The sequence below is a fragment of the Hetaerina americana genome, unplaced genomic scaffold (genome assembly GCF_022747635.1).
Source record: "Hetaerina americana unplaced genomic scaffold, ioHetAmer1.1.p SCAF_11, whole genome shotgun sequence".
NCBI classification, from domain to species: domain Eukaryota; kingdom Metazoa; phylum Arthropoda; class Insecta; order Odonata; family Calopterygidae; genus Hetaerina; species Hetaerina americana.
The window spans coordinates 14,717,528-14,738,685 of NW_027286181.1; the positions used below are offsets into that span (position 1 = coordinate 14,717,528).

General features: G+C 38.8%; 1 protein-coding gene across 1 annotated transcript in view; it reads left to right on the forward strand.

The window, feature by feature from the left end:
* The window catches only part of LOC139700938 (uncharacterized), a 179,062-nt gene that overhangs the window by 72,627 nt on the left and 85,277 nt on the right, over nucleotides 1-21,158 (forward strand). The window lies entirely within an intron of this gene.

Consider the following 21,158-nt stretch of genomic DNA (forward strand, 5'->3'; position numbering starts at 1 on the left):
AGGCATTGTTCTACTGATGGAGAACATGCTTGGGAATGCTCTTAGAGGTCTAGTAAGAAACAACAAAAGTGAGGGGGAGAGCTTAATAGGCTTGAAAGGTGGTGGTGGATGTGAACACGGATACGTGAATAGATAGATAGACGGATGGAGGTCTTTATTTGACTGAAATTTAGACCTAATGGTCCCTTCTTCCATTTGACCCATCGATGTTTACATAGACCCAACGTCGTATCGGAAGAGAGGGACAGAAAGAGTTCTGTCCCTCTCTTCCTTGATAAAGGTGGTCACGACCACCGAAAATTCGAAAAATAGTGAGTCTCTTTTTTGTGTGTTTCTGTGTTTTTGTCTGTGTCCACTAGTGCTTAGTGTTATACATTATTATTCAAGTCCGTGAGACTTTCAAAAAGTGTTACATATATATATATGTATATATATATATATATATATATATATACATACATATATCATACACATATATACATACGCATGTATAAATTAAGAATACACCTAAACATATACACATACTCAAAGTAAATCACAGTGAAGAAAGAGAACAATAAAATAGGGAAATATCAAAGAATGAGGTTTGTGGGGAAAGCAAGGGAGAGCATTGCCACCTAGTAAAAGCCCACGCAGGAAAACATCCACAAAGGGAAGCAGGGTGTGAAAAGATTGTGAATAGGGGAAATCAGTGAAGCCATGCCTAGAAAAATGGTTGAGATGAGTGTATAAGGAATTAGACTCAGGGGAAAACCAATAATGAGATGGAAAGAGGTGCGTAAGGAGGAAAATTTAGGACCCAGGATCGAAGCAATTGAGGGGCAAAAGAAATAAATGGACAAGAAGAGGGTTTTCGACGCTAGAGACTAGTCTATTTGACTGATTGTGTTCAAATATATGTTTTTATTACTAGACTAAAAATAATACGAGTAAGGAACTGAATAAATGGACCTAGTGGCCGGCAGAAAAAGGCAACTGAACTGAAATAGCAAATATGTATAATCAAAAGGAATAAGACTGTAATTTTTGTGCATCTCCTAAGAATACTTCTAAAGTATTTTTAAAGAATCTTAATTTTCTTATTTTTTTATAATTACATTTTTTCGCACTATTGGTGGATAGTCATTGCTCTGGAAGTCAATGAATTCACTATGAGTGCCTTACTTTACTTGCTATGTTTGACAATTGATACGTTTGGATTTAACGGATTGTTTGCGTGTCAGCTTATTGAATGAGATCTTGAAACGGAATTTTTATTTTCCTTTGCATTGATGGGGCAAGATGTCCATCAAGTGTGTGCTTATCCGAATCAGGCTGGACCCGCTACTGTATAGTAATTCAACATTAGTCAGATAGGTCTTTTCCAGGGCTATTGATGATATATTATACCGCATCCGGGCGATATTTTGAAGGAAGAATGGCCATTTCAGGGGACATAAGGAGAGGAATTGCATTGGCGAGAGGCATCTGCAATAAAGAGAATTGATGGTGGGTACAATGAGTAAAGATGCAAAGAAAAGATAAGTCAAGCCTTAAATGTGGAGCGTAGTGGTTTATGTATGTGAGATCTGGTGTTTTAAGGCAGGGGGATGAACGTAGATTTGGAGGCTTTTAAAGATGTGGGCGTTCGTAGAATGTAGAAAATAAGTTCTAAAAGAGAGGAAGACAAACATGTAAATATATTTTACATATCGTGACCCAAGGGAAAAAGTTAATATTCGGGAAATTGGAAAAAAAGAGGAGAAAGTGGAAGGATAGAAAGGCTGTTGATAAGGTCGTGATTGAAGAGAGAACTTTGGGTAAGCCGGGTAGAGGAAGGGAGAGGATTGGGTTTTCAGAAAGCATGAAGAACAAAAAAATTAGCATATATTAGAAGAGGACAAAGCAATAAGAGCAATTATCTCCCGTGCGCCTACTGCAACGGGAACTCCCAAATTTAATTCGTAGGCTCAATTAAATATCTAAGCGTTACCCTCACTCACGATCTCACCTGAGTGAAACACATACGGGGAATATGTGGACAAGCTAACAAAAAATTATGATTAATTAGTAGAGTGCTAGGTAAATGTTATTAAAACGTCAGAGAGAAATGTTATCTTTCGTTGGTTAGGCCTCATTTAGAATACGCTGCAAGTACATGGGATCCTCACGAAGTTGGATTAATTGCCGAATTGGATCGCGTGCAGCATAGAGGTGCTAGATTCGTAAAACGCTGATATTATAAGTTCATTATCGTATCCAAAATATTAGAGCAGCTAGGCTAGGAATCACTTGTGGAGCGAAGGTTAAAATTAAAAATGTAATCTATCTTTTTGCATGCAATCAATGCTCTTCATTTTACATAGGCGAATGCATTGCCCCCTTGTCAATCCGCGTGAACAATCATCGCTACTTCTGTAATTCTGTCTTACTCTATTTTCCTCTGACATTGCTAATTTTTACTTACATTTATTTTGAAATTTAATGACTTTTTATGGCAGCGCTAAAAAAAATATATTTTATAATTCAGTTATGTGACTACATTTTTAAAAAATTTTGGACAAATACAAATATTCTCGGGGCAGATATAAAATGTAATCTGGTTTTGAAGGCCTAATTTTTCTATTTCTATGCAATGCCTTATGTGTTCTAATCGATTATTTTCCAAATTCATCTATGACTTCTTTAATTCTCGTGTTCGTTTTTTTACTTTTCCCATACTCTATGCTATAGTTCTTACTGTTTAGTTTGAGTCTTATGTTGATGCGTTAATTTATGTCAAATTGTATTTTTAATAAAATCACTTTGGCTTGAGTGGAACATAACTATTTCTGTCACAGGAATACCAAATTGTATGGTATGTAATAATTACATTCTGAGTTTCCCCGTGTGGTCAGCAATCCTCCGTTCATGAAAGTACATTCGGTGGCCTATGTTTCAGGAACTACGCATCGTTATCGGGTATAGTTGCTGCCAATTAATAACATCCATCCCATTCATTTAACATGTCAACTTCACTAGAACGATATTTCTAAACTATAATGATGCAAAATTGTTATTATGGCAATGATAAACGTTCATTTTATTTAGATATTCGCTCAGTAGATTTCTTCATTAAGTTGATGTATTTTAATTTAATTTGTCTAGCATGAAGCTTCCAACGCACTCTAGTAAACCGAAGGGGGCTTCAAAGATTTACGTAGAGCTCAGCTGGTGTTAAATCAAACCTGCTTCCTGAAAATTACTTATGCTGGGAACCTGAGATTCAGTTAACTTTCCGGTGCAAGTTGAAGCTCCAGCAGGGTTTTTAATAGCTAAAAAAATCAAAACAGTTTGACTTAAGCTTGCAGTGTACCACAGAGGTTTTAATGCAGGAAACCTTTAGGCAAAAGATGAAAAATCTATCTCTAATATAAATGTATATATACATATATATATATATATATATATATATATATATATATATATATATATTTTCTTTTTTTTTTAAGGTAATCTACCGGTTAAGATAAGTTTTTGGATGAACATAATTACTAATTAAATAATTTGTGACCCATAGCAAAACACAATAACCTACTCTACATCAGGTCCCTCTTCAGCTGTGAGTACTTTCTTCCTCCCTTCATCCCGTCCAACATCCCTATCCTGTTTCTTCCCTTTCCTCGCTTGCCTAACATTCTCCCCTCTATTACCGTCTTCAAAATCCCACTGCCGGTCAATACTTCCACTTCCACTTCATCCACTTTTCCTGCCTCCACAGGATTTCCCCCAACAAACCCCTCTCTTCGCCCACCATACCAAGTACTTCCTCATTTGTTTTCCTCCTTGTCCATTTCACCTTCTCCATTCTTCTCCACGCCCACACTTCAAAAGCCTCCAGTGTACGTCTATCCTCCTGCTTCAATGACCACGTTTCCGCGCCGTACATAGCTACGCTCCATATCAAAGTTTTTACGGGTCTTTTCTTAACATCCTTACTCAACGTCCCTGTCATCAACTCCCACCTCCTTGGGAAAGCCTCTTTGCCTAACGCAATTCTTCTCCTTACGTCCCTACTACTTTGACCGTGTTGGTCCAAAACACTACCGAGATACGTAAACTGCTCTACCTGCTCTAGTTTTTGCCCTCCTATTTTAATGTTAAGCTTGCCCTTTTTCTTTCTAGAAAATCGCATAACCTTTGTTTTATTAATGTTGATTCTCATCCCATACCTGTCGCACTGAATTTCCAATTCACTCAGCATTGCTTGCAGCCCCTTGGCTGACTGACAAACTAAAGCTTGGTCATCAGCAAACCTAACTGATTTTACGAATTCCCCGCCTACTTTCATTCCTACCTCTAGTTCTTCCCATGCCTCTTTGATCATTTCCTCTGCATACAGGTTGAACAGCAACGGTGATAATGGGCAACCCTGCCTTACACCCCTTCCTAACAATGCCCATCCTGACTCCCCGTTTCCCACCCGCACCTGAGCAGTCTGAGACATGTACAGGTTGCGGATTAGCCTCCTTTCCCTCCAATCTATTCCTATTTTCTGCAATATACTCATAAGTTTTTCCCAATTCACTCTATCAAACGCTTTTTCGAAATCTACGAAACAGGCAAATACCTCCTGGTTGTGTTCTATATTCCTCTCGATTAATAATCTCATTACTGCAATTGCATCACGCGTACCTCTCCCCTTCCTAAACCCAAACTGATCATCCCCTAAGTAATCATTTGCCCTACTCTCTATCCTTTTGTTTATGATCCTGAGAACAACTTTAGCTGCGTGGGATATCAAACTAATTGTCCTATAGTCCTCACATGACGTGGCCTTTACCTTTTTCGGAATCGGAACTAAAACTGCTCTCACAAAGTCTTCCGGCCAGATTCCCTCCTCATAAATGCTACGGATCAGCCCATATAGCCTCTTCCTCCCACATTTTCCTAAGCATTTTAAAAGTTCCACGGGAATGTTATCTACCCCCACGGCCTTATTTAGTTTCATCTCCCTTAATGCCCTTTCTATCTCATTGTCTAGTATGCCTGGACCTAAGCTGTCTTCCTCTACGTCATTTTCTTTTTCAATGTCTAACTTTGTTGGTCTGAGTTCTTTACTATAAAGTTCTTCTATATACTCCTTCCATCTCTCTTGGATCTTTCCTGCGTAAACTATTACCTTACCCGCCTTATCTCTAACTGTTAGCATAGCTATTCCTTTCTTACTTCCCGATAACGATTTAACTTTGCTGTACAGCGCACCGATTTCACCCTTCCTCTGCAGACTTTCCATATCCTCGCACTGCGTCTTCCACCATGCGTCTTTTGCCTTATTTGTTGCCCGCCTCAATTTATTGTTCAATTCTTTGTACTTCATTTTGCCTAATTCTGTATTTATATTCTTCCATTTTCGCCGCTCATCCATCTTTGTAATCATCTCATCCGTGATCCATGGTTTCCTAGTCCTTTTAGCGTTAGCGGATCCAATAGTGTCTTTTGCGGCTTTAGACAACCCTTTTTTGATCATTTCCCATTTTTCTTCGATAGTTATAAGCCCTTTACCATCCTCCATGATTTTCTCTACCGCCTGTTTGTATTCCTTCCTTTTCAACCCATTTAATGCTTCTACATTCCATTTTCTAAGTCGCCGCCCCTGCCTTATCTTTTTGAAACGTACGCTACATTTCATAACAATTAAATTGTGGTCTGAGTCCGCATCCGCTCCCGGGAAGCTGTGCGAATTCATCACACTGTTCCTAAACCTGTGTCTAACCAGGATATAATCTAGCTGATATCTTCCTGAGTCACCTGGCATTTTCCATGTATACCTGCGTCTTTTGTGGTGTCTAAACCAAGTGTTGGTGATGACTAACCCCTGTCTCCTGCAGAACTCAACTGCTTTCTCCCCGCGGTCATTCCTCGTGCCTAAACCGTAGTCCCCGACCTCGTCACCATCTCTTCCTTCGCCTACCGTCGCATTCCAATCCCCCATCACTATCAAATGTTTCCGTGAAGGAACACACGCGATCATGTCCTCTAACTGATCGTATATCTTATCGACCTCTTCTTCCTTATGGTTGCTCGGTGGCATGTATACCTGAATAATAACTAAGTTCGTCGGTTCTGCTTTTATCTCCGCTAGTAGTATTCTATCCGTTACCTGCTCTATGTTGACTACGCTTCTTCCTACCTCTTCATTTAATACTATGGCAACCCCTCGTTGGCTCTCGTCCCCACCGCTGTATATTATTCTATACTTATCACTCCAGTAATCTCCGCTATCTTTCCATCTCACCTCGCATAGACCTAAAATATCTATATTTCCCCTTTCCATCTCTCGCTTAACATTCTCCAATTTCCCTGTCCTCATCATTGTCCTAACATTCCACGTTCCTATTCTAACTAATTTTGTCTTCCTCTCCTGCGTCTTCTGTCCTGCTGCTGCTGGTTTTCCCTTGCAAGGGTTTCGTGGGATGACGACCGCGGAAGCCTTGCCTCCCCCGCTGCCGGGCACGACACACGGCCGATTGGGCCGAGCCCCGTGGTTGCCAGGACTCAAAATCTCTGAATTGTCCATCATTTACATCTTGGGAATGATAATTGAGGTGGTTTCCCGTTGCCTTCCTCAATAGTGTTTTTAACGTGACACCATCACTTACTGGCCGCCCCACTGGGGTCAGACGCCATTGCAGCCGCCTCACTGAGGAACAGACGCTGCGTGGACTACCTTTCGTCTGGCTCCTAACCTTCGACCTATCTGGCATGGGTGACCCTACCAGGAGCAATAATTATTACTCCCGCCAGCACAGCTCTAGGGGTCATCGGAACGCACAAGCCCTTCCACCACGTCAAGGTTGTAGTCCGGGAAGGGATATATATATATATATATATATATATATATATATATATCATGCAGGAGAACGGAACTGGCCCCCTTACCCTGATGTGTGAATTTCGCACGCCGTCGGGCTTAGTACTGGGTGAACTCTAGCATCACCTACCAAACCGACCTATGGGTTGATTACTGTGTTTATGATTTATATATGTATATATATATATATATATATATATATATATATATATATATATATATATATATCTGTATATTTATATATATATATATATATATATATATATATATGTGTGTGTGTGTGTGTGTGTATATATGACATTCACACGCAGAGTAGCCCACGTGAAATATCTTACGGTCATTTCTATCCTACTGTTGCCTTTGCATCGCGTTGCGATTGCATCGCTGTCCGTGGAAGAAGTGGATCAGCGAGCCACTTTTTTTTCGATATTTTAAATTGCAACGGTACAACGACGATCTCCGTTCATCCTCGAGAGGACGCATCGATCCAGTTGAACTATTTTTTTATTCCCGCGGATATTTGAATGGGAGACCTTTTTTGAGTCACTGCATTGGTTATCCATCCAGCATCCAATTTCCCAACGAGTTATTCATCTTCTGTCTTTCCTGTGTTCACGATGAAGGTTCATATATTTTCTCATCTTATCGCTGCTGCACTTTGGCCCTCGGAATATGCATTCAAATTGTTTTCAATACAATTCAGCCTTTTTTTGATTTCGTTAGCGGATTTTAAAAATAAATATTTTTTCTATCGATGTAATAGAGGGTAGAATGTTAGGCAAAAGAGGAACGGGCAGAAATTAGATAGGAATATTAAACGGGATGAAAGGAGGAAGGGCGTCTACGGAGATGAAGAGGGACATGTTGTAGAGTAGGATGTTGGGTTGTGTTTTGTTAGGAGGAACAAAATATTTATTTGGTAGTTGTGTTGGGTAAACCTACCTTAACCGGTACATTACCTATAGTAATAATAATAATTTCTATTGATACCGCACTTACCGATTAAATCATTTACGAGAAGAACATAGTTGAAGACGGGTACTCTGAGTAAATATCTAAAAAAGAGAACTTGGAAAATAAGAAATTAATGTAAAGCTTAGTACTTCATTGATATGAGAACTGAAATTTGAGACATTGGGAGGATGTCCGTTTAATGGAGGCTTTTGAGATGTGGCAGTGAGATGGAGAATGAGAAAAATAAATTCTAATACTGATGGAAGAGTTTTTGGTGTATAAAGGTGTGTGAAAAGGGAGAATGTTGAATAAATAGGGCAGAGGAAGAGAAATAATTGGGAGTTGTTGATATCATGAAAACTGACTGGACTTAAGAAGGAATTAAGACGGAAAAAATGTAGGACGAAGGAAGAGGAAGCTCTCTCTATGCGTTGAAGATAATTCTCATAATTAATCGCCCAAAAACGACTGTTACTACTAATAGTTACACTTAATCGATATAAAACCATAAATTGAAATTGAATACTGCAGTAAGGTGACGCTATATGCAATTATAAATATTGAAAATACTCCTTAGACTCCATGCTATATATAACTATCACTCCTATATCAGTTCTGCATACTTTATACCTCCCTCAATGCTATCCGAAATTCCTATTCGTTTCTTCTCTCCACCTTGCTCTCTCAGCTTTCTCCCCTCTATACCACCGTTTTCAGCATCCTATTGCCCCTCTTGGGCATCTCCTGTGCCCACTCTTCCTACCTACTTTTAATCTCTACCTACAACCTTCTTCTCTCTTCCCCTAACATGGATAGAACTTCGTTTGTTTTCCTTTCCGTTTATCTTATTTTTTCCATTCTTCTTCGCATCTCTCCTGCAAAAAGACTCCAAACTACTCTAATCCTCTTGACTCGAATACCAATCGGGTTTACAAGGCATACAACTTCACGTTCCACATCAAAGCTTTCACTAGTCTTTTTTTATTTTCCGGCTTTGCTTTGGATTTAGAAATTACGCTTAATATTCCCTGCATTCAGCGTCCGTTATCAACTCACACCTCTACGAAATCCTTCTTTAAGTGCCTCCCCATCACTCTCCCCACTGTAATCCAAAACTTTATTGAAATAATCGTGCTGTTTTGCCTGTTCTATTTCATGTCCCCAAAGTTATACTTTGGGGACACGCTTATACTCAGCCTTCCATATTTCTTGAGAAATAAATATTAATACGAAAGCAAACACTCACCAAAAATAGTTTATACTTTTCAAATTTCAAAAGTTATGAGTTAGCAAGCGGGCCAATTTAGTGAGAGAAATGTCATAGCAGTGATTAAATATATATTATTATTATATAAATCTCGTTACAATAAGGCAATTGTCCTGGTAGCAACGGTCGAGTCTGGTCAACGGTCACTCTTACAATGCACACACATACTCACGCAAGAAGAACAGATATGAGACAAAATGCTCTTTATGCAATGGCACTTAAAGATTAACGCCCGCAAATTTACCATCACTCATAGGCTAGGTTCACACAATACCTACAACTCTCCGTCCATCGCCGCACTCCATAATCACGCTCTCTTCAATTTCATATACCTTTCAAAATCACGCACCGTCAACACATCATTCAATTTTGCATTACAACTTCTCTCGCCATCCACATCACATGTAAACAATATTTTAATGAGTACATTAGTGTAATAATCACTGATCAATGAAGTTTATCACCCTGTGGCGCCTTTACACTTATTCTTAAAACTCCTAAAATTCGATGGAAAGGATTCAAGCAAACCTCCAGACAGCTGGTTCCATTCAAGTATAGTTCTTTTTAAAAAAGTATATTTTTTCTTATTTGTTTTTTGCGTTCTTATTTTTATTTTAAAACTGTGGTCATTTTTCCCCTCAAAGTTTGGCTTTTCTATGTCTTTCCATAAATCTTCCCACGCTTCGTTACATTTTTAACAATTCTATACATCCCGCCTAACCTTCGTCCTTTTTTTTCTATTTTTCAAACTCTCCCATTTCAGAATACCCAACATATTCGTCACACTCCCTGTTCTTTTGTACCTTCCAAATACATATCTTGCTGCCTTTTTTTGAACTATTTCTATCTTTTTAATATGTCCTTCAATGTGCATGTATGTCCTTTAATATAATGTTCTTTAATGATGATTCCAAAACAAAAATCTCAAAAACTGAAAACTTTTGAGCAAAATTTACAAAATATTATGTTGAAGAGGTCTTAAATAGGCATTATTCAACTTTAGTAATTAAGGTTACGCAGGAATCACAAACATAACATCCAATTCGACGAGAACTCTACCTGAAACCCTCTCTACAAAAAGCCAAATAAGTGATGTTGGATGCCATTTCGAAACATTTCTGCTGCCACAAGTATTCGAACCCAGGCCCTCAGAATGTGAGACCTTTTCACTGTAAACAGCAGTCAACCCGATCACTACTTTACATTTCAAAGCCCTTACTGGCGTTTTCATTTCATTTTTACTCACGTCCCTTTAACTCGAAACAAACCTCAATTTAATGATACTGAAAAAGCAAATTGTGAGCAACTGTGTCGGAACCAAGTCGAAATTCTCCGCATGCACTTCTCCAAAGAGTTAATCTTCTATCCTCAATTACAGAACCACAGACATCATAGTATCGATTGGAAGAATAATAATTTCGATTTCGATCGAAATTTTTTTCCATCGAAAATTTGTTTTAGATCGAAAATTCCCCCCTCATCAAGTGTAGAACGAATAGATTTAAGATGCCATTTTTTCCACAAACGATAGGGTATCATAATAACATTGTTCGACCGCGGTCGGGTAATGTTCGGGTAAAATTATTCCGGTGTGTATTCACCCCCTGCCGCACACCCTGTCGGTGGCTTGCAGGGTCTATATAAATAAATAAAAAAATAAATTAAAAATCGCAGTTTTTAACACCACACTAGTGAATAGCCCAGAGCCAGTTTATTCCATCACGGAAGAAGAGGGTGGAATTCGATTCCCCTCCCCGACCTTCCTAACACGGGGGAGGGGATAGGGGCTCTCTTGCCCCACTTTGGGGATTCAAGACGGCCATTTGGCGCGGTGGGTACCCACGACGCCGGCGGCGCGCCGTGCGAGAGACGTTGAACTCATGACTTGGAAACGGGCCAGGCGATAGGAGGGTGAGGTGGTATGTTCGGGGCCGGGGAGGGATGGATGGTTTCTCTTCCTTCCTTTCGCCCCACTGATCTCTCTTCCCTGCCCGTCCTACCCTTTTGCCTCTTCGGATGCGGGAGGGCGTCATCAAAATTACACACCACCTCCCTCTCTTGACCCTTTTCCCGTTCATCCATTCGAAAAATAATCGGACTGTACGGGAACTTAGACGACGCAGTTTTGTTCCATGAAATACCCACAGGGATCTTCTCGGAGAAGTCGTCGCTCTGTTGCCCAGCCTGAGAGATGGAGAAAGGTCACCATTCCGGTTCTTCTGGTTTACAACGGTGTTAAACTACATCTAAACCCAATGTTTATATGCTTCATGTATTTCAAAACCTACAGCCCGTGAAACGATTTTATCCAATCCGTGAAATATTGTGCGAAAATTCTTCAATCAGACTATTATTTTCAACAGGAATTGGGAATAAAAAACACGCGAAATTTTGCTTGTTTTGAATGAATCAGCAGGAAATTGTGTTCAAAATGTCGATATTTTACATTGTCTACATTAGATATTCGTGAAGATTTTATTTAATTGCTTCCATGTTCTTTTTCGAAATATTCTTATTAGTTTGGCATCGATCGACGAGGTCTACTGAAATCATCACATATTATCACCTGTTCACGAATCTGTATTTCCTGATTGATAGCAATTAAAAACTCAAAAATATGACGTGACACGGTTAACATTCATCTAGAGGTATAAGAAATTAAACACTCAAATGCAGGACCACAAAACTAATAGCAACGAGATTCCTATGTCTTAGGTGTCAAGATTTATTCGCCGTCTTGGTTGGTAACCATGGCTTCAGAATTTTTGGGTAATTTATGTTTGTAATTATATCTGTTTACTTAAAATGTGGTCCATACTGAAATTTTTCCATTTATGGGCTTCATGCGTCCTTTTTGGGTATTGTTAAGGTCTACATCTTTTTTTTTACCAAACAGATTTATTTTTTTTGTTTCGTTGTTTTTTCAATAGCCCCGTCATATTTTTCGGGCTCTATACTAACGCTAGAATGAAAAATGTTGGAATTTTTAATAGTTCTTTGAGCCAAAGTGTATATTTTAAATTTTAGGTTGGATATAATGACAATATCTTCTCCCAAATTTTCATTTCAATGCAGTGTTACGTTTTCTCTTTATTCTTTCTTCTTGTTGACCTATATTCCGAACTTTTTAATAATTTATCGCTCAAGACCTTTAATTCTTTTCGTCTTGGCTAGATCTCGCTATCATCAGTCTTAATTTGACTTCCACTTTGCGCCGAAAACAGCTTAACTTTATACGTTTGTTCCTAGTTGAAATGGCTTGTTCTTCATTTTTTTTTACCCCGTATTAAACAAGCAATCAGATTCAACTTTAAGGGCATTAAAACGCCTTTTGAGTTATATCCTTAGGGGATTTTCCGAGAAATACTGCTAGAGTGTTGTCTGCCGTGATCATTTAAACATTTCTCCTAAGCACCTGGACCATGAAATTACACTTCCTTCCAGTTGATGTAAATGAGATCTCCCCCTGTTCTTCTCCATACGTTACTGTGGCATTCCTCTTTGTCCCGCTGAACTTAGCCGGAAGGGATGTGAATTTCTCCTTAAAAGGGAATTTTTGTCGTAAAATTTTTATGCTCACTTGAGCGTTTGGGAAGATTAGCCTTAGAAAAATTCAGTGACTTGACCGGAATCTGAAACGTTTCTTTGATCTTAGAAACGCCGGTCTAAAGCGTTAAACCATCGCAGCCTCAAATTCTCTGCCTTGAGCTGAATTTCCAAAAGGGTATTAATGCGAATCGTATACGAGATCTAATAAAGTTTTGTGTTGAAATATTAAATGATTTTTTTGCCATTCTGAACTAAACTGAAGAGTGTATGATACCCAGCACGTATAAACGACGTGAAAGAAAATTTCAAAAATAAATCTTTTTATGATAATCATTGATACGCTCTTTGATTCCATGAAAACATTAGGAATTAGTGGTTGAATATTTTTACTCTTGTTGAATATAAGTGCATACTTTTTTCAATTAATTGCCACCAATTTTCAGATGTTATCTACTTTTATCGAGGTAAAACGTGAAATTTCATCGATCAAAAACAATTTTTCTGCATTTTCAAATTTTAGAGAAGCGTAAAATCAATTCTTAACGAAATTGTTGGAAAACTAAATTTACTTTCCTGTAGTCACACCACTCGTGTTGCTGCAAAATGAGTATTGTGTGAGAAAATGAGACGTTTATGATAAATTTAGATCCCACTCCAACCGTAATCACCTGTTTTGAATCAGCGTGCTTGGTGAAAGTGCACGAACACCGAATTACCCGAATCCAGTAATGTTAACATCAATATGAAATTCGCATATTTTTTTCGATTTTTTTCGTTTTTCTTTCATTTTGTACGTATGTGTGTATATATATATATAAATTTGTGTGCGTGTATGTGTATATATATATATATATATATATATATATATATATATATATATATATATATATGCATACATACATGTATACACATTCAAACACGAAAATCCGCTATGACAAATGCTCATTCACTTGCAAATAGATATGAGGAAAAGGGTTATGAACACATATAAAGAACGAACACACGAGAGGTGGGGAAGGCGGAATCGAGCAGATCATATATACACACGCATATGCATTCAAACACGGAAACCCGCCAATGGCGAACACAGTCATTCACATGGATACAGATACTATAAGGAAAGGCGATAGGAACACATTCAAAAGACGAACGCAGCAATGGCGGGGAAGATTGAATTGAGCAGATCACAAGCGTAAAAAAGTTTTATTGACCGGGACTCGAACCACGGAACTTAGAGCATTGGCCTGGCAAGCCGAAGCTTCATGGTACGAGTCCCTGTTGAGGAAACTTTTTTACGCTTTTGATCTGCTCGATTCTAACTTCCCCACCATATATATATATATATATATATATATAAACCATAACCATAAACACAGTAATCAACCCGAAGGTCGGTTTAGTAGGTGATGGTAGAGATCACCCAGTACTAAGCCCTATACGGCGTGTGAAGATTGACACATCAGGGTAGGGGGGCCAGTTCCTTTCCCTGTTCCGGTTATGGTTCCCCAGGAAGACCTGGTACCCGAAAAATCACTTCAGCTTGGGTGGAGCTGTAGGTGCCCAGAGTGCCTTGCCCGGGAATCGAACCCGGGACCCTCCGGTCAGCAGTCCAACGCTCTACCCACTGGACTACCGCGACCTATATATATATATATATATATATATATATATATATATATATATATATATATATATATATATATATACTAGCTGAATGCCCGGCTTTGCACGGGTTAGGGAGAAACAATAATATAAATATACTACATAAATGAAAACAACAAATTATAAAGTACAATAATACACTACTTCATACAAATTTAAGAATCTTTTTTTATTTAACACCTGTTCATAAACTACATTTTTTGTTTCATATCCAGGAGAAAGAATATATAAATTTTTAGGCGAACCTACTCTGGAGCAAGCAACATAAAGTTGCCCGTGGCTAAAACATGGCGATCTTAGATCAAAACCACAAAACTTAAAAGACTGTCCCTGTGATTTATTAATGGTAATTGAAAAAGCTAGCTGGACTGGAAACTGTAATCTTTTAAAGTTGAAGGGAAGATCAGTTGGGATTAGAGGTATCCGTGGAATAAAAATTATTTCACGTTTTCCAGTTAAAATGACTGCCTGGATTATATTTTTCATTAATTTTGTCACACACAATCGTGTCCCATTGCAGAGTTTTGGTGGATCTAAATTTTGCAATAAAATGATTGGAGATCCTACTTTAAGTATTAGGCAATGTTGTGGCAATCCAGCTGGATCAAGTGAATTTAGGAATTCCGTTGGATAATTGACGGCTTCGTCAGCATCCACTATGGTATCAACCGATTTATATTCAATCACGTCTCCTGGCAGCATGGCTAGTATCTCCTTGTTAATTTAATTAACATAATCGTTCTTAGGAGCAAGAATGGCTCTTTCTCGCAACCATTCTAAATTTTTATAATTTTGATTAACGTTAGGATAGACTGCTCGTATCATATCGCGGACAGTTTTCACCGATACACATAAATCTGATGACAATTTTATCATACCAGATGCTTCAATAACTAATCTATCTTCTCCAATCTCCAGAAGTTTATTTGCAAAATTTTGAACATTCCCATCTCTTAAGAGGATTCGCATGTTTTGTTTAAGGCTAATTTCTTGGACATGATTCCATAGAACAGAATGTTTTAAACAGGCATAAATTTCATCGGCTGGAGTCGATTTTGGAATGACAGGCAGAGTTTGACGGAAGTCTCCACACAGGAGTACCATAGCTCCTCCCATTAAACTGCAGTTTCCTCTAAGATCTTGAAGTGTTGCGTTGAGGGCCTCAAGAGATTTTTTATGAGCCATCGTACACTCATCCCATACTATCAATTTACATTCTATTAGAACTTGTGCCTGGCCGCTTGTTTTATTTATACGACATGTGGGATTTTCTTGTCGGGAAATATTAAGGGGCAACTTAAGGGCAGAGTGGGCTGTTCTTCCTCCTTCCATTAATGTCGCTGCAATACCTGAAGATGCAACGGCTAGAGCAATTTCTCCATGAACCCTGATTTCAGCGAGAACTAAATTAATCAAAAATGTTTTTCCCGTGCCACCAGCAGTATCAAGAAAAATGATACCTCCTTCTTGTTTATCTACTTGATCCATTATTGTTTCGTACGCGAATTTCTGATCTTCATTAAGAAGTGGCTTTTTATCCGCGATGTATGCTTCTAAGTCTAAGAAATTGTAGCTAGTTTCACGTATATAATCTGGATAAAATACACCCTGTTGATCTTGTACAGGTGCAAAAAGACCGAGTTCCACTAAAGTCTTGTTAACCATGGTGATACACTTTTCCTCCAAAATAATCAAAGTTTTATTAAAAATGTCGGAGTTAAACGTAATATCCAATGTAGCATTTTCACTTCGAACTTTAGCCAGTATATCCTCACTCATTGATTCTTTATATTTTTCCCATATTGTTTTTGGGTTAGATGGATTACAGGAGGTTATTATGATGGCAAACAAAATTCGGATTTGTCCTGGAAGAGAAATCAAACTGGCCTCTCGCAGTGAGTCATCCCAGTGTTGATCTCCTTCTAGCAACCCTAAATTCTGGCAAGCTTCTCTGAATGTCTCACATATTTCTCCGTTTACCGTTCTTAATTTGGCAGATGAGCGAGGTCCTCTAATGGTAAGTAGAAGCATTCTTAAAAAATAACATTCGGCGTTGTTAGGATGGACTGTGTAGACTCGGCCCAATGCGTCACATGAATAAATATTATTCTCAGGATCAAAGTTGCCCATTTTTCTTCTACAAAAGACTTTCCTTGATGTATTCCACGTATAATATCTTGGCAATTCTGAATACAATAGTGTTCTTGCAAAAGTATCCTGCTGGCATAGTTGGAAAAATGCTGTTTCTATGACAGCAAAAAGTAAACAAATTACATACATACAAACAAACACTCTCCTTTATATATATAGATATATATATATATATATATATATATATATATATATATATATATATTCACAAGAATACAGATATATATACATATATACATTTCTATATATAAATTATCTCTATTAAACCACCCATTGGCGGACGGTAATTAGGTTCGAGGAAGAACGAGATTCTTCGCTTCTCCCCATTCATTTGTTTTTGCTCCGGGCGTTCCCCGCCCCTACGTCACCCTCGCCCTCATCATCTCTTGGAGTGCCTAATGGCCAATTTTTCAGCGAGAATGGAATGAAGATGATTTATGCTCTTTTTTTTGAGCCTAAGTGATTCTCTGATTCTTCCATTATTAACCTCCCTACGGCCAGACGTGTCATACCCCATATTCACTATTATGCCTTCGAGAAATTCTCGAAATCTTTTTTAACTTTTCGCACTTACTCGTAAAAAAGGATCTGTACCAAAATATAAGTAGTATAAATCTAGGAAATAATTTATCCAGTTCTAAGTACAAATTTGTGATTTTTCAAAATAACACCCTTGTGCATCGACATACAGATTCCAATGCCTCTGCCAGTCGTGGTACGATTCCTGGATGGCATCGACGGGAAGGCACCTTGTCACGGCCTCTATGGCGTTATTATCTAGCGTTCCAAAATGGTTGCCTTTTCGGTTTCTTTTTATTCTTGGGAGCAAAAAGAAGTCCGGTGGTGTCACATCGGAGGCTGCAGGGCGGCTGGGACAGCGTTGCTACCTTGACCTCAGTCATTTTCTTCCGCGTAGCACCTTGGAGTTCATTGCTCTTCTAAGTGTGTGTAATCAATTAGGGATCTTTTTCCCCCTCCTTACTTCTTATTTGATAACAAAATGGCAATAATAGAAATTTCTTGGAGTGAGTCCATTATCTCCCGTCTTACTTGGCTAAGGAGAAATTCATAAGAGATGATAGGATAGATAGAATGTTTAAAGCATTCAAATAGTTTTCAAATTAGCCGCTGATTGAATCATAGCTGGCATATGAACTCGATTTTGATGCCTCTTAAGGAGAAATCGATTTCGACATTCGATTTTGAAAATAACTGCATCAATTCTTTACCGTTTCCTATTCAGCGGAGTACTATTGTATATTATTTTGTTTCCGATATTGGACAATTACCACGTCGGAATGATATACCTATTCCTATTCACGTATTAAGATTAGAAATTGGCCTCCTTATTCATAAAACAAATTAATATCCACAATAGTAGTCACCATCAGAATTTCAATTCGTGGATTTGCTGATTTTAGACTTCTGCCATTGGTTTCATAATCCCTCTTATTATGTGTTACATCGCCATAGCTCTTTAGTGATAATGTTGAAAATATATTATTAGCCCATTCATATTACCGAGGGAGAGATCATTACGGTAATGTTGTGTGGATAGTATGAAATTGATATACCTAATATTTAATTTTTCCTGCGAACGATTAGGGCTCATAATACGATTGTATCTGTAAGCGACTGCGCTATAGGGAGGTAAATGTAATTATTTTTCTTTTTCATGCCGAGTAGCCTAGTATGTTCTCAATATTTCAACTAACCTTAGTTTATTTTCCCTTCTTGTCAGTAGCGGCTTTTCTCTTATGCTTAGATAAGTATTTCTTCGTTAGATATCGTAGTTCATGTACCCATATTTAGATTATCTACGTTATCCGAATTATTTTTCCTACAGGTATAGTAATGTTTGGTGCTTCGTTCCTGGAGTTGAATCATCCCCTGCCACACATCCTATCGTTTACTATCCATGGTATCATGTATAGATTTAGATGCATAGGTATGCACTACTTAATAAGTCTTCCGTTCTCAGTTCTTTTCTCCTTTGAGTGTAGGACTTCCTTCTATTATATTTCTAATCAATCATTTGTGCCTCAATGTGGGTCCAATCCATCTACTTTTTCTTTGCCGTGGAGTTCTCTACGTAGTCCTATCATCATCTGCTTTTCTGTATACTTCCTCGTTCCTTATTTTGTCTGTCCATTTAATCCTCAGCATTCTCCTCCAACACCATGTTTCAAAGGCTTCTATTCTTCACTGGTCCACTTTTCCAATATTCCAAGTCTCATAACCATAGAGCGCCATGCTCCACACGAAAGTCTTGACGAATTGCTTCCTTGTTTCCAGCCTTAGGTTCCTTGAACATAGTAATGGCCTTTTCTTCATGAATGCGTTCTTAGCTTGGGCTATTCTTCGCTTGATGTCGGTCAAACGTCTTCCATACCATGTTATGCTGCTACCTAAGTAGATGAAGGATTCCGCTTGCTCCAGTTTCACCCTCGAATGGTGATATCTGCATTCATCTTCTCTCTTCCTGACACAAGGATTTCAAGCATTATTGACAGTACACGTTTCGAAAACCTCAGTCCTTTGTGCCCCTTCCGTTTTCTAAATAGAAAATAAAAATTCAGCTCTCAGAAGATGGGTGAGTCTTCTAGACATCCTCTTCACCTCAAGACGTCCATATGGATATGGAACCAATTCCCGGGTAAGAAGAACTTCAAAACGGTGCGACATTTCCTCCCCTAAATCTATAGACATAACTGTGATCGACATATTGAAACGTCATGTTTATTGGGATGAATTTTATTAAATCCCATTGAAAACTGTGTATATATATTTTTATCACACGGCATCCCTTTGGGATGCTTGTTGGAATGGGTAAACCCCACGCGAAGAAGCAGAGTAGTGCGATATGCGATCGACGTTTTTATGGCGAGGTTCGCTAAGGTTTGCTGAGATGAAAATCGACTTCACATTTGCGCTCGTGTTTGCTTACTGATCTCATCTCCTCGGCGACGGCGGCGGATTCACGAGACTCCTTTAACGGTTGAAATGGGGTTCTTAAAGAATAAAAAAAAAAAAAAACTCCAATTCGCACACACAAGGTTGGGAAAAAGGGAGCTCTGGAGAAATGGACTTCGAAGGATGCGTCGGAAATTCCAGAAGGAAAAACGAGTGGGATGGGGGATAAAGGATATAAGTTTCGACGTAGCATATATCCTTTTATGCGCCAAAGGGATCAAACGCGACCCAATTCGTCGTATCCTTGACTTTCTTTTTTCTTCTGGAGTCCTGAGGGAATGGAAAAGGTGAAATGGTGAATGCAGGGAAAGAAATCGAAAGTAAAAAAAATAATGGTTCTTCCTATTTGTACACGGGAGAAAACCTATGGAGAATGGCGATTCATAAGAAGCACCTTTCGAAATGTTTGCGATACTATTAGATAGCCATGTTCGAAAAGTAAAGGTCGTTTTGTTACATTTTAAAATTGGCGGGTCAGGACAAAGTTTTATGTTTGCAACGCCATCTATTGATTGTTTCATAATCCACTGAAGTTATTTATTTGATTCAATAGTCGTTTAGTCTGTCGGTGAATGCAGATAATTAATTTTCGCGAAAATCGTCTCTCCAGTCAGTTGCAAAGTGCGTGCCGCGATTCGATTTTTTGTGCGTCAAAGTATCATAGGCTGTCCCCCAAATTCATCGGGAGTTGTTCTAATAGGGTGCGTTCCAAAAGTATTGCAATGGAATTTCCCGCACCGCTCCTGTTGGTAGGAATGGCCTTAAAGGAGGGCCGGGAAGAGGTTCCCGGCGAACAACACTCTGGGCGGCCATTAACCAGCAAAACCGAGAACAATGTGGCTCGTGTTCGTCAATTGTTGGACTCTAACCGTCGATTGAGTAACAAGATGGTTGCCAATGAACGGAACTTGTCGTCCACTGTTGTGTTTCGCATTATTACTGAAGATTTAGCGATGAGGAAAGTGTGCACCAAGCTCGTGCCTAAGGTGTTTGCCACAACGCGCTACGAATCCGCGAGTTCCTGGCCAAACACCCGGTGCCAACGCTGCCCCACCCCCCCTATAATCCTCACGTCGCCCCAGAGCACTTCTTTTTGTTCCAATGGATTAAGGCAGCCTTGAAAGGAACCCTTTTTCGTCCATAGGAGAAATCTAATCAGCCGTGACGTAGACCTTGAGAGAGGTTACCGAAGACACCTTCCAGAGTGCGTACTGGTCATGGCAGAGTCGCTGAAAAAAATGTGCAGAGGTCCAGGGACACTACTTTGAAGAATTTTAAGTGTTTGTGCAAATCTGTTCAATAAATTACTTTTTTTTTAAATTGCATTACTTTTGGAACGCACCCTGTAGTTTATAGACCTACCATTATGTGTGAAGGTAATATTAGACAGTGGTGTTTAGGCCTATACTATATGTGGCCGCACATATGTGTATGATGAAGGGTGAAGTGGCAGGTCCAGTATCCAAACCGATGATATCGTTCAACCAGTGGACAAAGGACTGCGATCCGATGATCGACGATTGGTGTTCTAGCTGATAAATATCCTCTTGTTGGACTCACCACTATATGCATGATTTTTATGGAAAAGCTCGGCTTATCGCATATTCTGTGCATGGTGGGTTCCGAAAATGCTTACTAACCAACACAAAGAGCAAAACATTTGTGTGTACGAGCGTTTTTGGACCGCTTTTGATCTTTTTGATCACACACCCTACAGTCCCGACCTTTCATCTGGCGACTATATCATCTTATTACACTTGAAGCTGTAAC